The 15,976-nt window shown below is 41.3% G+C and overlaps 2 long non-coding RNA genes across 3 annotated transcripts in view; both read right to left on the reverse strand.

Annotated features, from left to right (window-relative positions):
- Nucleotides 1–7,134: 7,134 nt before the first annotated feature.
- Nucleotides 7,135–10,090, reverse strand: LOC115350780. Its single transcript, XR_003926608.2, has 2 exons — nucleotides 9,969–10,090; nucleotides 7,135–8,808 (listed from the first exon to the last, which is right to left on the reverse strand). It is a non-coding gene; the product is annotated as an uncharacterized LOC115350780 (long non-coding RNA).
- Nucleotides 10,091–11,008: 918 nt separating this feature from the next.
- LOC115350778 overlaps nucleotides 11,009–15,976 on the reverse strand; it is an 81,706-nt gene continuing 76,738 nt past the window's right edge. For both annotated transcript variants that reach the window (XR_003926606.2, XR_005933943.1), the window contains 2 exons: nucleotides 15,455–15,549; nucleotides 11,009–14,027 (listed from right to left, as the gene is read on the reverse strand). This is a non-coding gene — a long non-coding RNA (uncharacterized LOC115350778). The remainder of the gene's footprint in view (nucleotides 14,028–15,454; nucleotides 15,550–15,976) is intronic.

Consider the following 15,976-nt stretch of genomic DNA (forward strand, 5'->3'; position numbering starts at 1 on the left):
GAATGTGTGATCCCTAACATGAGCCAAGTCATTGCCAACCTTCTCAAGAGAATTCTTTTTTCCTGGGAAGGTGCAAAATCTGCTGATTTCAGTAAATTACTGCTGTATTTGCCTTTTTATGCTTCCTTGGATTCAGCAAAAGTGTGCAAACTGTCCCACTGCCCAAGATGCTGGAAGCTCACTGCCGGAGTGCTGGGCGCAGCCCTCTCCCTCGCTCACAGCGAGCAGTTCAGCTCTCTTCTGCTTTTTAACACAGAAGCGGACTGCCAGAACTGTAAGATCACTAGAGGGAAAGGAAACTAAACAGAAAGGTAACACCATCATTCTGTCCTACGCGGACTGCAGTGTACACGGCAGCAGGAGATGATAATCTAAAAAGAGGCGACAGCTTGCTGGATTTGCAAAAGGCAGATAATTCAGGAAGACACCACCTCATTTGTCTTATATTTGCTTTCCTATTTTAATCACTTTTCCCTCCTTTATAGTTGGATTTCATCCTGTATTTCTATATTCAAGGCTGTCAAGGGCTTTACCAGCAGTCTTGTGGTGCCTGTCGGATAGCCCGACAGGACGGAGACAGCACCCTTTTTCCCTCCCCCCCGTTCTTGCGCCGTGTCGACTTCCTTTCATAGTGATTGATTACATTTTTGTGCTTTTAAGTAACTTTTTGTCTGCTTCTTCACACACTGGGAAGTTCTCTTATGTCCTTCTTATCTCTTCTGGGGACATGTCATTTATTTACCACCCAAATTGTTCAGTAATCTGCTGATACCAGGAAGGAGAGAGTCTGACGTGAAGTATCTTCCTGTTTGCTGGGTATTGATTTCGATATGACAATTCATGAGGGGTTTTGTTCTTTTAGGAAGTGCAGTCACTGCATTCTTACAGGTTCTGCAGTCAGTGCTCATAAGATTGTATAATTGATTAAGAATAGATGTTTAAATAAAGCTATTGCAGTTGATACCATGTTTAGGCTAAAAAAGCATGATCTCTTAGTGCTGGCCATAGCACTGGGAAGTTTTCCCCTTTACTAAATAATTCCAAATCATTTTTCACTTCCCTGCATAAGTGAATCTCATGGAAATAGTAGAAGACTCCACCCTAAGATGCAGTATAGGAGGAATTAATAGCCCTAGGGCAAAAGAAGGATGCTGGAGCAATTGCATCCTGCCCGGCTTCTACAGGCTTGCAAAAAGGGGTAGTAACTTCTGACTTTGGAGAAAGTCTTCTCCACATTGGGCTGCTCCCACTTTTTACCTATTTTGGGTAGTTTCCAGTTTTCCAATGCTCAAAAATAACTCCTTTAATCTGAGCTGAGCAAGGCTGATGTGCTTTTGTCTGTCTCTGGAGGGGGTAAGTCTAAGGTATATCCAACTCACAATCTGGGTGATACTTCGTTTTGATCCACAGCTGAATTCAGTACCGGAAAGCCGCCGAAGTGGATCAGAAGTCCTGTTTGAGATTACAACGAAGTGTTCATAACTTTGAATAATTTTTTTTTTTTTAATTTGTTCCCAGATTGCTGCAAAGTGTTATTGAATATTCATTGGGAAACAAGCTGGGAGCTAGCCAAGAGGGGGAGGGAGACTCATTGCCTCTTACTCCTTCCCTCTGATTTGTGCTGAACCATTGCCAGGCTCTAACTTTACAAGGTTTATTTTTATTGATTTTCAACAATAAACAGTGAGAGTATCTACAATAAAAGATTTACAGTGCATCACGAGGAAATACAACTCCCTACCAAATATTATATTGATCTATTCCCAGATGCTACTGAAACAGCATATAAAAGCCCAAATGAAGTCCAGTGATGGAGAACTTCCTCTCTCTAGTGACAGATGCGTATGACTGTTATGTCTTCAGAAAACAATAAAAGGGAAGGGAGTGACTCTGCTGCTTTGACCATATCTTCAACAGCCCAGTTAAATCTGTCAGCTCAATGTAATCCACATAAATAAAGAATTTGGGAACCAAGGGAACTGCTAGTGCGTCTGAAGATTCCCATTCTTTGAAGCTGCCTCTCCTGCTGCAGTCAGGCCATAATTAGTCACAGAAGGCCTTGTTGTGACTAGTAAATGGATGGACCAACAATGATTTGAATAGTCTGGAACCGGCTGGAGATATGCCTGGAGCCCTGAATATTCTCAAATGGGTGGGTGGGATGTAAATCACTAGTCATCGTATAAAATACAAATAAATCTGACTTCTATTAAAAAAAAAAGGGGAATGTCAGTTTTCTAGACCATCATGTAGTTTCTGCTGAAATAACCCCCTGAAGTGTGATCTGACGTGCAAATTTTTCCAGGAATCCTTCCTCCAGTTCTACTCCGTTTCCATTCTAACGCAATGGTTCAATAATTGGTGGCTTCTTTCTGGTCAGAAGGATGATGAATGTAGCCCTAAAGGTTGGAAACAGTAATGTGTACGAGTCTGCTGTAGAGAATGAATTTAGGGCTTTGCTTTCTAAGCAAGTTTCGGCTGCACCAGTCAGGGGAGTGCTTGCTGAAACTGTGAAGAATTAAACGTTGCAACATTGTTCCATCCTGATTCTCCATTGGAAAAACAAGGCAATAGATTGGAAACACCAAGTCTGGGGTTTTACTAGTACTTTGGAGTCAGGAACTCGGTTTTCTTTGAATTTCAAAGGCCGTTTGTAGCTTTCATTGAGGGCCTTCTGAAAAGACTCGTCTATGGTTTTTGTTTTTGTTCCCCAGTGATAACTAAACTGAGTAATAAAATAATTGCTGACATACCGTTTTATTTACAATGTTGTATTCAACAATAAACAGAAGGCATGCTGATCCTTCTGTCCTTTAATCTTTGCGGGTTTTTTACCATGTCTTCAGCTCACTCCTCGGCCTGGTCACTGCTGGAATAGGGGAAAAGGCAATGTGATAAGGGCAGGCAGAGATCCACAGAAGGTGGCAAACTCACTTCTTTCCCATTACAGAGAGGGAGTTAAGGAATAAAATCTGGCTGGAAAGAGTCACTGCCTTTGTGGGACCAGAGACACAACTTACTGTATTGAAGGGAGAACAGTTAACAGAGCTGTCAGAAATTTCAACGCCACCAGACAAGGAAAAGCAGATCTTACAAGGGTGAATGGATGGGTGGGTGATAGCTGCTAAAGGAAAGTGGAAAAGGCACAGGACGACTTAGGTAGGAAACTTAAACGCTCATGAGAATATAGGGACATTTTCTTTTTTCCAATGTGTTAGGTAAGTGGATCGGCAGAACATCTTACATTGATAAGTTTACATAGCTGAAGAACAAAATTTCTCTCTCAGAGATCATTCCTGCATTTGTGCTATGAAGTGAAACATTGCAGGATCCAGACCTAAGATGGGCTAATCACATCAATACCTCACGTCTGGAAAGAGAAGCTAAGCCTTCTGTGGCTGAATAGACAAACTCTGAAGATCAGCACACCAGCATTCCTTCAGCAGCGCTGGGGTTATAAGCCTCCCAGTTACTTACTGGACACGTCCTGTCGGTGGCCTTTATTTCAATTCCAGTTGCAGTGTGGTGAGCAGTAACTCCATTAGTAAGTTCCCAATTTTTCATAAACTGGAAATGTATCTTCTGGAACAGACTGGTTTACGTTATGTTTTCTCCATTTGCAAATCAATCCTTAAGCCATATTATTTTCCTTTGCTACCTATGATTGCTCAAAACATTATCTTCTGAAGATGGCTCAGTCAACTGTGGATCCCTGGAACACATTAATGGCTTAATGATTAATATGGTCATATCAAGAATGTAAATGAAAAATTGTAACTGTGTGGCCCCTGATGTAACTGAGATCCTTCTCCCGTCTTTGGTTAGGCTAACGATGTTTTCTGCTGTTACTGACTAAGGGTTTTCTTTGACAATTGTAGCATGATAGTGCAATCCAGAGTTCACTGGTGTTCATTTGCACACGAAATCTCTATGGATACATGTGGAAAAGGATGGGCAAAGGATCATCTTTTTGCTAGACTCATCTTTTGTTTGAGAGATTCTCTGCAGAACTTGGCTGGAAAACGCACAAACAGGCACAGGGACACTTGTGTGCAGAAGATCACTATGTGGATTTCTGTTCTCCTGGAACAAGCGGTGACAAGCACGCAGGTCTTCTACTGGAGGCAATAGCTCCTGCTACAAAGACCTTCCACAGGAAGGTCTACACAGCTGCCTACACAGCTCCTTCCTTCAGGCTGGGTGGGGAACAGTGTGGACATAATTGTTCCGAAAGCTCAGAGCTGGGCATTTTAACCTGCTAATGAAATGCTAGCTGAAAACATTGCTCCGTATCTGACCTTTCAGATGTATGGATTCACATCTCCTGGGATCTGGGACAGCCAGAGCAAACACTGGACTGGGACTGAGTCATTACCGCCTGTCCCTCTCCCTTTTTGAAAGAGAAAGCGGGATCTGTTTTCTGTAGGAAAAGAAGTGATATTACTAATGATCTAACATGCTCTCATTAAAATATCCTGGGACAGAATGGAGTCAATGAGTGACTAAAATGGAATACACACATCTGTCTCTGTGATGGCTGGTAGGCACTAACCTGTTATAAAACCACTTCAGTGGTTGAAAGGAAAAGGTAGAACTTTAAAACATCCCGAATGTTCCAGATCAAACAGTTCAGACACTCTACCATGTTGCTGAAAGAAGCAGGTGAACTGCTACGCACAAGGAAGTTGGTTCTTTTGGTGTCAATTTTTGCTGTTGCTGGAGGCACCTTTCCTTCCAGAGAAGGCTGTCCTGAGACAACGTTCTAGTCCGACGGCATTCAGTAATGGCTTTGGTATTCAGTAGAACTGTCGCCGATCGGATCTTTGAAGGCTTTGTACTCACTGGATGGACGTAACAAGTCGGGAGCTGCCTTGTGGTGAGGAACAGAATGAAACGTGGGCACGGACGCTACTATGATCGCTGGTGACATAGGCTTGCTTTGAAAGCTGAAGTTGGAAGGTCTGGATGGCACCTCGAGGACCCTTGGCATTCAAGAAACATTGATGAGAATGTAGAGATGCTGAAGAATGCAGGAAGGTCCCATCTCTGTACGCTACCCTAATATGAACCACACTTGACCTCTCGACCTAGCGTAGGATGTCCAGCCAAAGAGAACCTTACAGAAGGACCTTTCTTCTGGTTTTGACTGAGCACAGGAATATTTTCGATGGAACTAGTCCTACAGGATGCTGGAAACTTACAGAAAACAATCTCGCAGTAGCAGCAGAGTAGAGAACGGTTGAATCAATACTGAAGGCTGGACATCCTTGGAGGCTTATAAAGGGGTGATTCCCAGCACGATTTGACAGCGGGGTGTGGGATTGCTGTGGTGGGTTGTCCCTGGCTGGACACTGGTGCCCACCAAGCTGCTCTACCACTCCCTGCCTCAGCTGGATGGGGGTGGGAGAAAATAAGATGGAAAAACCCTCACAGGCCAAGATAAAGGCAGTTTAATAAAGCAAAGGGAAATAGAAGATTTATTCTCTACTTCCCATCAGCAGGCAATGTCCAGCCACCTCCCGCGAAGCAGGGCTTCAGTAGGCGTAGCGGTTGCTCCAGCAGACAAACGTCGTAATAACGAGTGCCCCCCCGCTCCTCCTTTCTCTTCGCTGTGACTGCTGAGCAGATGCCGTATGGTCTGGAATATCCCTTTGGTCAGTTGGGGTCAGCTGTCCCGGCCGTGTCCCCCCCCGAGATCTTGCCCACCCCCAGCCTGCCGGTGGGGGGGAACTGTCGGAGAGACAGCCTTGATGCTGTGCGAGCCCTGCTCAGCCAAACCACCGGTGGGTTACCAACACCTTTCTAGGTACCAGCACGGAGCACAGCACTGGGAGGGCTGCTGCGGGGAGAATTAACTCCATCCCAGCCAGACCCAAAACAATTGCTTTGTCTGCTTGCAGCTGAAAGATCCAAAGAGGATTCGAACTTGCCAAAATTAATTTTGGTGTCATTGTTACTGGTAATTTCTGCTCTAGCATCACGGCTGCCAAGGGATCTAAGAACTGCAGACCACGTACCATGAAATACCCGAGATAATTCCAACTCTGCATCATCGAACAGCCTGGTGTTCCCAGGTTTAAGCTATGCTTAACTTCAGAAGGATTTACGTAGGAGAAAATCAGGATCCATTTTGCAAATGCTCTGCTACTTGTCACCCTCTAATCAAGGTCTAGCCATGTTCGGAGACTTGCTGACAGCCTAGGGCAAGAAGTGGGAACAGCAGAAGAGTTCTGCTCTTTCTCAGGGTTTCTGCTCCGGCAAACCAGAGCCAGAGGCCAGGTGCCTGCATCACAGGTGCACTCGTGACATCTTGAGGCAAGATGTTTTGCTTGCTCAGCCTTCTTAGAAGATTCCTGTGATGCTCGTCAAGCCAAGTGAAATGTATCTTATGCGGACAGTCCTCAATGGCACCACTAGGTTACGCAGTAAGTGAATGCTGGGGAGGTTGTGCTCGTTCATGGGGTCCATATGGAATTCCTCCTAGGCTAAAGCAGTTTCTCCAACCAAACCAAACCAAACCAAAAAAATAAAATCACAGAAATGCTACAATTTCTAAAGCTAAACCCAATCTCAACAGCTATTTAAGTGTTCATATAAGTATAAATTATAGCGCATATATAGTATGTAAGTATAAATAAAAGACTACCTGGTATAACATTGGCTAACGAGAAGCTCTATTCGTAGCCACCGGGAGTCTGACGACCGAGGGGACGGCAGGATGAACACACTCTTGCACAAAGACCCACAGTTATTCCCTCCTCAGGTGCTGCTGAACAACGTTCTCCCGTACAAGAGAATCAGATGCGCAGGTACCAACGGCCGCACGCGGTGCCCATGTACCGCGACACGTGGGGAAGAATTCCAAGTATTCTTAAAGATATCGGAATCCAGGAGGTTTTTTGGTTTTGTCTATGTAGTACCAAGAGGAGGCTGAAAGAAATCGGCAAAGGTAAAGAAGCTCAGTATAAATGATTTGGTTTTAATATAGAGGGTGACAGAGAAATTCCTATCCCAAGGACACGCTTTATGGGGAATCGGGGCAGTTTCACCAGGCCTAGACGTCTCGAAGGAAGAGCCTGTTGGCAGCCTGGGAAACTCAAACTCTATAAATCACCAGGACCAGGTGCTATTTTCACAAGAACTCTGAAATAAATGTGAAAAAAATAGGGATACAGCTAAGAATTTGTCCCTTACCATTAAAAATACCTCCTGCTCTGGACAACTGCTCATAGCTAAAAAAAAGGTGCAGTTTTAGAGGAAACTGAGATACTTTCATAGCGTAAGGTAGCGCCTTTCTCAGGCTACTTATCAAGTAAGTATAAGCTTACTTGATACTGAATAAGCATAAAATAACGGGATCACAGCATCACAGCTCTGCAAGTAACCTGTATGTTCCAAGGTGCTAGAATTGCTTGAACAAAATAAAAATTACAGATACTCCAAGAACCGTGAAGAAGTCCTAAAGTTTAAGCCTAATTTGGAAATGAAGTAACCACGCCTCAGAAGAGGAAAAATGGTGTAATTTTTCTGATCAGGATAGATTATTTGAATCATCTTCAACCCAGAACAGGCTCTTATCAATGCCACTAATTGGTGAGGGAGATTGTAAACCCTCCTGACAAAAAACCCTCAAAAAGCCTCTTCAAACATAGAAAAAAGAACACAGTTTGACGGCAGACTGAAGGAGGGAAGAGGTGAATCCCCTTGCTGGTTGCTGAACAGCCATGAAGTTCTTTAATGCTGCTAGTTGCTCCCTGCTTTCCCTTCTCAGCAGCTTTAGAGAAAGTAGGAGCATAAAGCAGCTTAAAGCCACCTTTACTGGTGCTCTCTTTAGCAATAAAAACCAGAACTTTGGCATAATAGAGGTCTGTGATGCAATTCACAAATATTCAGTTATCTCAGTGTTCATCTACTGGAAACATAAGGTATTCCTTTAGTAAGCTTTAATGGGTACTTATATTTATTGTATGCTTATTTTACTGTTACTTCAGGAAACATCTTAGGAAAAGAATATGGAACTTGCAAGGAACTGCACAGTTAGTCCAATAAAAGCAAACTCCAGTACCCTTTGAAATCCTACCTGCAGCTTGCTTTCATCTGCTAACGGTAATAGTTATCACTGCCAACAACCTTTGAACAAAACTGGTTTGTGACTTCTATTCTTTTTTGCACATATCCTTGATTTAACAAGATGGGGAACATCTGTGGGCAACTTACCACTGGGCACTTCTTCGGAAGCAGGAGATATGAACTTGAATCCCCTCGAGCTTCTGAAACCCAGGTTTTCAGTTTCGTGGAAGAGTCCCCTCACCTTGAGATTGCTTCAGCCAGTTTCTTAAACCCTTCCGATGGATTTTAAGAAGTCATGGCAATCTTTAAGCAGCTCTTTGGTCTTTCCCTGACTTTCCCATTCCCCCTCTTCGATCACAGCATGTATCCTTACCCTCTGTTGTTTTTGCCAACTGTTCTAAAATATCTGATTACAATTGACTTCTTTATGTGTACCAAGGGGGAAAGGGAAAAAGAGTCCTTGAGCACTTTGGCTTCCTCGGCATCATGCTAGTCTTCTGTTCTGTGGTGTAGCAGAGGATTAATTCTCCCATCAGTTTCTCTACTCCTGTTACAGCTATGGATTTTTAGCCACAAATCCAGTTCTTCAAATGAAGATGAGCTTTTATAACTTAGGCCATACCTGATGCAGAAAGAGATCACCTCTGTATTGTTTATCTCAGAGCAGAAGATCCTGTGTCTCTGAGACAGAGTTCTTCCTGGAAACGTTCCTTGGGTCACCCATTTCCACCACAGTGCCTTTTAAGCATGGGTATGTCATTAGATTCTAGACAATAACTGCCTGCATACACTCATGCAGTACCCACAGCATTCCATCACCACACGGATATACAGTGACCACTGCAAGGCAGATTTTAGGTTCCCTTTACAAACAAACAAAAAAGCCAAAATACCTTACACATGTCCTTCAATTTTCCAGTATTTTAGACACTTATTTCTTTTGAAGAACAAGGTTTTCGGTTTCTTAACACATGGGAAAAAAACAAACTGGAAGTAAGCAGCTAGCTGCATTGGTAGCAGCTTAAGCCACATACAGAAGAACAGATTAAAGCAAAGCGAACATGAATAAAAAAACGCCAAGCTTCTTGGTAAAACTGTACGTCATTAAATAGCAGAAGCTCTCATAGACATGCCTGCAAGAGAGTCTCAGACATTAAATAAGGCTGGAGCCTGTACGTGGCTAGTTCACTGCTAGCTTACAAACGTTTATGTTTTAAAATCCATTACCTGCATTCTTGACAGAAGTTTATCTAAATACTTTGCATTAGCCAGGCTGCAGATGTGATATTAAAGTATGCTAGTCTTAAATTTTGATCACAGGGCAAAGTACCCTTTCTACATTTTCACTGCAGCTCTTTAAAAATAAGCTTCTATAGACATTAAGAAACTTGAGTGCAGATACTCTACTTAACCAAGCTTTGACATTTATCTTATACACAAGGGGGATAAAAAAAACTTGATTCAAAGGTAATTTTTTTACAAGTGCACACATTCTCGCCCCCCCCCCCCCCCCCCCCCATTTTCTTTATTGGTGATATGGGAATGAAAAAAATAGCTTGTTGAGTGCAGCGAATTGCTGAATTCAAGCAGAATTCACTTTTCTGGAACCTCCACAACAATCCAGCCAACAGGGGGCTGTCTGGCTACACCATGTCACCAAATCTGCAGCAAACCCTCTTCTGAGCGCACAACCTACCAGCCGCGCAGGCTTCCTAAAACTGGCTGTTGCACAGGTCATTTAACAGATTTCATACCTCCAAAACAGCAGAGCTCTTTTTCACCTTTGTCTGATACTACTGGAAATTTCTTATTTTTGTGCCTGAAGTTTCATTATACATAGATGGATAATATAGTTTATATATTTGTTGGTATGTCTGCAAATAACAGATATTGCTTACTGGAAAAGAGGGAGACTTTCACATTCTCTTGATGACAGGAAAGGTGTGTCACAGCTGTTTCCATATGCTAAGCAGCTGTACCTGTATGAGCATTTTTGTGTTAGTTTCATATACGGATAGCAATCTTCCGTAGAAGGAAGGAGGTAGACCAAGATGTTGTTAGCCCCTTTGATACTGACTTAAAGAGCAGATAGGCAAAATCTGTCTGTAGGAGTATCAAGAAAGGAAGAATAAGGCCCTGAATATTCCTTACATTGGTTTTAAGAAATGGAAATTAACTTTAATACTGGACTGCCATTCTTGAGAGCAGAGGGAACTTTTCCTTGGTGCCAGCACTGTTGCTCACACAGCAAGCACATTCAGCTGGCCAAGCTTACCAAAACCAAACCCGAAGTCATTCAGTGAAACCACCATGGAAATATCAGAGCCAGGCTAATACTGAAGGAAACAGGAAGACTCTGTCAGTCCCAAACTTGTCTGGCTTGAGAATCACAGGACTGCAGAACCATAGTCATATATTATTGTTGACTATTCTAGCTGGTCCAATAATATAATCCCTGAAGCTTTTCCTTTGCCTTTATTTCAATAAAATATTAAAAATGTATATACATTGGAGACTTTATATTCTACAATTTATGCCTTATATAGCTCAAATTTTATAATACTTAAGTTTTTTTGGAGTATTTTATGAGAGATTCCAAAATGTTTTACTTTTAAAACCACTTTAAAGCATAAAAGCTGCTGACAGAAGGTTCCTTTATAGGTAATAAAGCCATGCGCTTGCCCTGCAAAAACCATAGGGAAATGTGAAACTTTCTATCCATGGCTATCTCCTATGGCTATAAACAGCAGAAGAAAACATTATAGATACATTATTCCCATCTCTCAACAGAAGCTAAGTCAGCCTCTAGCTACTCAGCACTGCATACTTAAGATTGAAGATTCAAACTGGATAAATGCTGCTATAATTCATTTGTTAATTTCAGAACTTTTGAAGATAGGGTTCAAATTTTACATTAAGAGACGGAAGCAATATTAGATGAATTTAATTTGGTTTATTAACACAGAGCTATTACAAGTGAATCAAATGTGGAAAAAAATATTGAGTTGTTGCACGTGAGAGCCATTACATAACTTCCAACAGAAATAACCTGTTTAATTTAGAGTGAAAAAGAAATACCCCAGTGATACTAGCCCCTCACAGAAAGATGAACAATGTCATTTGTGGCACGGCATTTTCTCCATTATTTTTCTTATTTCTGCTTATAGTTAAACATTTTCTTCCGACACACACTCACAACTGCCACCTTAGAAAGGAGATTCACATATCTCAGACATAAGTTTTCCTTCAAATAAATTTTAAACTTTTTTTTTGTTTGTTTTAAATGAAGAATTGCTACTTCTGCTTCAAGTTAAACTGTGGTAAAATAGTAGCTCACCACTTCAGATATATTTCTATCAATCATTTCTTGTGACTTCTATGACAAGAGATTGTGATGAAGAACATAAAGGGAGTCTAAACATTTCAAATTCCAATCATTACTGCTAGTATTGCTACCTGATTAGGAGATACTTCCCCCAATACTTAACGAGATACCACTATTAAGGGAAAAGTGGAAACATTTTCACATGTCTATATCTGAATATCAAGTACAGAACCACTCTCGCTCAGTAAGTGTGCCATATGCAGCACCAAGAAAACTGCTTTTGAAACTTGACGAACGATGGCCTGTAGAAGTCCTAAACGCATAGGTGTAAGTCACTTTGCATTTTAAAAGATCCGCTGTTTACCACTGTACATAAGAAATCAAGTGTTACAATTTAACTAGTTCATTCTTTCTGCAACATAGTTCTTTACAGGTAAATTTGTTGTAAAATATGTTGAAGTTCAAACATGAACACTACCTTTAGCGTATAAAAGATTTTGCAGAATATTTAATGTGTTGCTCATGAAACCACATTCTAAAAATGGGACAGACAAGTGTTTAATAGTAATAGCTAAATATGCAAAATGAATCAATGACAAGATAGGACACAAATCAAGAGTATTTTGGAGCTCACAGGACTGTACGAATAAACCATGAATCAACAACATGGAAACTCGGTTTCTCAGCTTGAGCTGGTAGCAAGGAAAGTTGATTGCAGATCTGGTCTTTAAAAGATGCACAATACTCACCTCTTCCTCTGAGATCAGAGTTAATAAATGCCACAGAAAATTCCATAAGGAAATGCATTACTGTAGTACAGCTACTAAATAAAAGTGGTTTTTAAACAAACAAAACCCAACAGCCCTTCAAGGTAAGTGTCTATTACCCCTATGTTAAATGTGATATGGAGGCGTAGAAACTATAGTATGCAACAGTTTGAGGTACCCTAAGAAGACAGAAGACTGTCAACAGACATGTTACACGGTATTTTAATTCAAATGACAACTCCTAAGAAGCTCAGCTGCAAATGTGAACAGCCAGTGTTTCTGTCAGCTGTGAGGGTCTTAAGTCACCCTCTGAAGTGAGGAACACCAGTACTACGAAAACAATGGCCTGGTAACTTGTTTAGCATCATATAAGAATAAGGGCAGAAAAAGAAAACATCACGTCCAATTCTTGGGAATTCTCATTTGACGCAACCATGAAGACATGGCTTCTTCTACTTGCAGTCTTCTGTTCCATTGCCTACAGAATTTTCTACCAATTTCTGCAGCACCTATCAGGCTTCTTGCTTGCACAGCCCACAGACATCCTCCCTGGCTCTGCACCACACCGGGTCAATCCTATCATTAGATTAAATATTCTGTATGATCACAAAGACTGCTTCATAGTACACTAACACAAGGGGGCAAATGAAGATTGCCGAATCTTAAAGCAGGAGCTATCTATCTTCTTAGTGTTTCATTTTGTGGTCTTCATATTCTCTTTACAGTTTAGTTATTAGGTTGTGTTTTGGTTTTTCCCCCCAAAAAGCATTTCCCCCTTTGAGTTCCAATTCCCATTTGTGGAAGTAAATATTTTAACTAAGACGATGAGAGAACTGAAGCATCTTTCACATGAAGAAAGGCTGAGAGAGCTGGGAGTCCAGCCTGGAGAAGAAGAGGCTGGTGTGTGTGTGATCTTAAAGTTTATAAATGCCTGCTGATGGGGATAAGGGAGAGTAAAAAAGACATAGCCAGGCTCTTCTCAGCTGTGTCCCGTGACAGGACAGGAGGCGACAAGCACAAAATTCTACCTGAACAGGACAGGTTGCAGAGTGTCCATCCTTGAAGATACTCAAAACCTGACTGGACGCAGCCGTAAAAAACCTGCTCTGCCTGACCCTGCTCATATTAGATGATCTCCAGAGGTCCCTTCCAACCTTAACTATTCTGTTATTTTGGGATTCCTTTTCAGGACCAAATTCATGAAGTAGCTGAGAGCACTAATAAGGTTGCCCTCTTCTGTGTGGAACACGATGAGGGGGATGAAACTGACAGTGATTTCACAGATGACAGCAAAAGCTACTACTTAATAGTCAGCATTCCCTTCTGGATCCGAAGTGCAGAGTGCTCTAATGAACGTTAGGAGTGATCCAAGGTGTGCAAGCCCCTTTCCCCCAAGACTGACTCCTCTTTGCCTCAGGCCAGATCCCTTCTGTCAGGCTGCTGCTTCTTCCAATTTCAAGAAACAAACAAAACCCCCAAATCTTTGCTCAACCTGGACAGAGGTTTTTTTTCCCCCCTTCCACTTTTCCAGTTCATCATATCTGTCCTTCCCCTATCAGTTCTCAGCTCCAACCTTTCAACATTAGATTTTTAGACACACTCCTCTCACTAGTTGTCTTCGCTCCTATACAGCTACTAGTCTCAGTTTATTTTCAAGCAGGCCTATCTTTTCTTTCCCTTTCATATGAATTAAGCATCTTTTTTCCCCTGTACAGTTCCTAAGCCTAGCAGAAAATGAGCACCTGAACTGAAAACAGCGAGCCTTCCTTTCTTGCATCAGGCACCATCCTTAGGACCCCAGAGCTGCAATGCAGAGGGAGTTCCATTCAGCCATGGGCTATGGCACTGCCCATGCAGGTAAAACCCTGGAAAATACAATTGCTAATATTATTTAAGGCAACTGTAAACCATGCAAGAAATATGACATTCTTTTCAAAGATTTAGGAACTGAGTAATTTGAGTAAGCCTTCATAAGCACTTGAAGTACTTGAAGTACACAGACAGGAACTTTGGTTCCTCAGTTGACCTCTGGTTCTGCAAATGCTCAAATTGTATTTTCATCTTGTCAATAAACTGTTACAAGCTGCTAGGGCCACCAAACAAGGTAGTCCAACCTTTCCCCTTCTGCTTCTTCCCACTCCCTGCCAGCCCCTGCCTTGTGAACCAGAAGGAAGCAGTCTGTTTCGCTGTTCACATGAAGGCCTGCACTGGCACAATGAAGTAGTCAGGAATAAATGGTTTGGCCACTGGACTTTGACAAAGCCACGCAAATAGACTTACTTGTTGCATGTTCTCAAATCTTTCTGATCAGCTCTTTAGATTCACATCTACTCATAGAAGTACTGGTAAAAAAGCCTGGATACATTAAAATACTAGGTCTACAAGAGCAACAGGATGGATGGCGCTCTGCAAGCACCATGGTCTGCAGTGTGCTAACAAAAATCAGTGACCGTTAAAGGGAGGGAAACAGTGGAAGAATAATGTCTCTTTCTTTTATAACCCACAGAGTCTGGTCTTTCCAAGCATTTCTAAGTTTCCAAATGGCTGAAATGTATGTGCAGGTCTTTAGTATTAAGCAGTTACAGATAAACAAATATACTGCTACTTAAAGAAGCCTCAGTGAGAAAGCTATCCAACTTTGAGCCAGATAGCGTATTTTTTCTGAATAGTCAACCTCATTTCGGCCACATATCTTAAGAGACCCATAGTAGGTAAATGTACACACAGAAGTGTTTACTTTATGAAAAGCTGTAGGCTATCTAATACTGCACAGCTTTACTATTGAGAACCACTCAGGAGTGAACTAAATTGGAAATTTTAGCCATCAGTAATTTCACCAGTTCAAATCCATAGCAGAGGCAGACAAGAAAAGTGTGATTTTTTTACCAGCACATACACCAGGCTGAAATTCTATACGGTCACATAATGCAGATTTATGAATTATAACAACTTGGACTCATATTCATCTACCTCATGTTTGTACCTGTGCAACTGCACCAGTAGCAGGCCTGTGAAGCCTGAAGTCAAAACAAATCCCCAGTGCAGATAAGCTTTTTTCCCTCCTTTTAAAACATCTATATGAAGTATAAACTTGAATCTGTGAGCACTTATTTGAAGAAGGCATGTGTATTTTAATGGTAGAATATAATGGGGCTAATAAAATGAGATTAGCAAGTGATACTGAGTCATGATAGTGAAGAAAATAATATCTTAAAAGGAAACACACTTTCAGATCTTGACTGTATCTAAAATTAGTGACATTTACATAACCATTAGTCTACATTTGACTCACCACACAGTTCTTGCATGCAGCTTTTAAAAGGAAAGAAGCCCATGTAATTTCCATTCTCACTGCAGCGATTTCAATCATCTCAATGAAAAATTCCCCTGCAAGAGAAACATCTTAGTGGAAGATGAGAAAAGAAAATTAGTAAGTTCACAGTCAGATACATAGTTTAAACTTCTAACCGTAAAACTGTTACCTGTCTATAGACACAGTGATTTAAGAAATGAAGTGTTTAATAAGTTTTGTTAAAAATTTTGGAAGACACTTTCGCTTTATGTGCTCCCTTTGCTAAAAACAAGACAAAACATTTCCCAGTTCCATTCATTAAGAAAATGCTGCAAAAATGAACACACAGTTTTAAGAGTTTTAAGAAATACTGACATTTAAAGTAACACCATTTTAATAATTTTTTTATATATATAAACACACTTACCAAAGGATTGTTAGACATGTTTAGCTTGAGATGGCTCCTTTAATAAACTCAGCTTTCATGTAAACCAATGCAAAGTTATATACACGTCTATTCTA

The sequence above is a fragment of the Aquila chrysaetos genome, chromosome 14, assembly GCF_900496995.4.
Source record: "Aquila chrysaetos chrysaetos chromosome 14, bAquChr1.4, whole genome shotgun sequence".
NCBI lineage: Eukaryota > Metazoa > Chordata > Aves > Accipitriformes > Accipitridae > Aquila > Aquila chrysaetos.